Here is a 3,010-nt window from a genome sequence, read left to right as displayed (position 1 = left end):
CGAGACAGGGTTTCTCTGTATAGCTCTGGCTGTCCTGGAACTCACTTTGTAGACCAGGCTGGCCTCAAACTCAGAAATCCACCTGCCTCTGCCTCTGCCTCCCAAGTGCTGGGATTAAAGGCATGCGCCACTACGCCCCGCCCCCACCAGCTATGTCTTTCTAAACGCCTTCATAGAATGAGCATGGAGTGCTTCCCTCGAAGATTGTATTCATTCTGTCCAACAGTCCTTCAGTTAGTAAGGACCAAGTACCTCGCAGCTTTGAGCGGAAAGCTTGGGGTTCTGCAGTAAAGCGGAGAGGCAGGGTGTGAAGCTGTGCTTGCCCCATGCAGAAGAAGAAGGGAGCGGGGGGGGGGGGGAGTAACTAAAAAGGAATCGCTTTTTCCAGCTGCTGGGGGCCTTTGACGGCCTCCTTCTCCAGAGGCTTCAGGAGGGCAGTCAGTGGGGACAGCTGAGGTGTGGTGAGCATCCTGCTCAGGCAGGCTGGGAGATTCACCTGGAGAGAGGCCTGAATCCCTGAGCTGGAGGAGGGGCAACTGGTGTTTCAAATATCCTTGCTTCAGGTCTCAGACCGATTGGATCGTGGTCCAAGTGTCACGAGCCAAGGAGAACGCGTGTCTCATACACGGTCTAGACCTTCAGTTTAGCTCCTTGTCGCCCTCCCAGAACTGGAGATCATCTGATTAATTTGGGGGCTTCTCTATCCACTATATAGAACATATGATGAGGCAGGGGGGTTGCTTTTGTTTTGTTTTTGTTGTTGTTTGTTTGGTTTGGTTTAGGGTTGGTTTTCTTTTTTTCTTTTTTTGGTTTTGTTTTCATTTTTGTTGTTTTTGAGGCAGGGTTTCTCTGTGTAGCTTTGGTTGTCTGAAACTCAGTCTATAGGCCAGGCTGGACTTGAACTCACAGAGATCCACCTACCTCTGTCTCCTTAGTGCTGGGATTAAAGGCCTGTGCCACCATCACCAGAAAAGATGAGTTTTAATGGATGGTTCTGTGCCCTAAAGACACCTTCAGGAGGAAGACAGAGTCAGTCGCTTTGAGCAGAATGGAAAATCAGGCTGCCAGGAGATTTCACTCGGAGCATCTTGGCTTGTCAACTGTAAACCTCCAAAGAAAGGGGAACCTCCTAGCCCCCCTCAGTTGGCTGCCATGGTGTCTGGTATTCTCTGTGGCTTCTATAGGGATGCCGTACGTGCCTCCAGGGGCACATCAGAAGACTGCATCAGATCCCTTCAACCGGAGTCGTGGGCAGTCATAAGCTGTCTGATGCCAGTGTTGGGAACCAACTCTGTAATAGTAGCAAGTGATCTTAACTGCCGGAGCCATCTCTTCAAGCCCTGGAAAATTATCTTGATTGCAGTAGTTGAGGTGGAGAGACACTCTCACTTTGAGTGATACCATGTCCTGGCTGAGGTCCTTGATTCTATAAGTAAGAAAGATGGGCTGGACACAGATGGATGGGCTCTTTCCAGAGGACCTGAGTGTGATGGCCAGCATCCACACTGGTGGTGACTGACAGCTGTCAGTAACTCCAGTTCCAGAGGATCCAATGCCCTCTTCTGGCTCCCTTGGGTACTGATATACATATAGGATGTGTGTGTACACACACACACACACACACACACACATATGTGTATATACATATACATAAAACATAAATGAAATAAAGAGGAAGGCATGAAGCAGCCACATCCATCAGTCTCTGCTCCCTGACTTTGCATTCAGTGCGACCAGATGTTTCAAGCTCCTGCCACGCTGAATTCTCGGCAGAGATAGACTGTACTTTGGAACCTTGACACAGAATAAACTCTTTCTGTATTAATCCTTTAGTCAGAATATTTTATCACAACAGTAGGAAAAGAAACCAAACTTCCAGTCCAGTTCCTAATCAGTGACCCCCTGGGAGAGACTCTGTCTAAAAAATAAACAAATTAAAACCCAAAACCAAAATGAAAACAGGGTCCCTAGAGAAAGAACATCCTGGGTTATTCTCTGTTCTCTATGTGCATGTGCATACACTCACATACATGTTCATCTGCACATACATGAAGAATGCTCATGGGGCCAGGCGTGGTGGCACACACCTTTAATCCCAGCACTTGGGAGGCAGAGGCAGGCGGATTTCTGAGTTCAAGGCCAGCCTGGTCTACAGAGTGTGTTCCAGAAAAAGCATCTGAAATGACCTGTAAACTCTGGCCAGCAGTGATGTATAATAAAATGTTGAGAGCTAAAAAAAAAAAAAAAAAAAGAATGCACATGGGAATTTGTGCACACACACACACTACACAGTGTTGCTTGGAGGTGTGTCGTCTCCTTCCTCTCCTCTCTCTGCTGTGGTACACGAGAACTAGAACTAGGCAGATGGAACCTGGGAGAGGTATGCCTGTCAGGGGTGTTATGTCCCAGCCCATTATGTGGTCATATCTGCTGTGCATAAACACCTTCCTAGCCCCTTAGTACAGTATCTGGTTCCTACTACATCCCTGTCAGGGAACGTGTTTTGATTTGGTCTTTTTGAGATGGGGCTCATGGATCCTCATGGTCTCCAATTCCTTGATGTATCCAGAGTTGGACTTGAGCTCCTGATCCTCCATCTCCCAAGTTCTGGAGTCACATATATCTCCCAGACAGCTGGCTTACCACGTGTAGAAATCAGCTTTGAACTGAAGATGCAATTTCAAGGCATCTTTCCCTTTAGATTCTGTGGTGTTGGGTTCTAAGTAGTGCCCCTTACATAACTAGACAATATTGTCAACAGAGCTCCTGGGGCTGTGCTGACATGCTGGCCCGCCAGAGGAATTTCTGTCTCCTTTCTGTGGAGATGGAAACTTGGATTCCCGAAGACTTTAGCTAGAGAGTGAGCTGCAAAGGCCAGGCAGCCTCCAGATTTCAAAGTTAGAAACTATTCTTTCTAGTTAGGCAGTGGTGGCACACACCTTTAGTTCCAGCACTCGGGAGGCAGAGGCAGGTGGATCTTTGAGTTCAAGGCCAGCCTGGTCTGCAGAGT

The sequence above is a fragment of the Mus pahari genome, chromosome 7 (genome assembly GCF_900095145.1).
Source record: "Mus pahari chromosome 7, PAHARI_EIJ_v1.1, whole genome shotgun sequence".
NCBI lineage: Eukaryota > Metazoa > Chordata > Mammalia > Rodentia > Muridae > Mus > Mus pahari.
The sequence above is the reverse complement of the archived record's forward strand: the minus strand, read 5'-3'. Positions refer to the sequence as shown.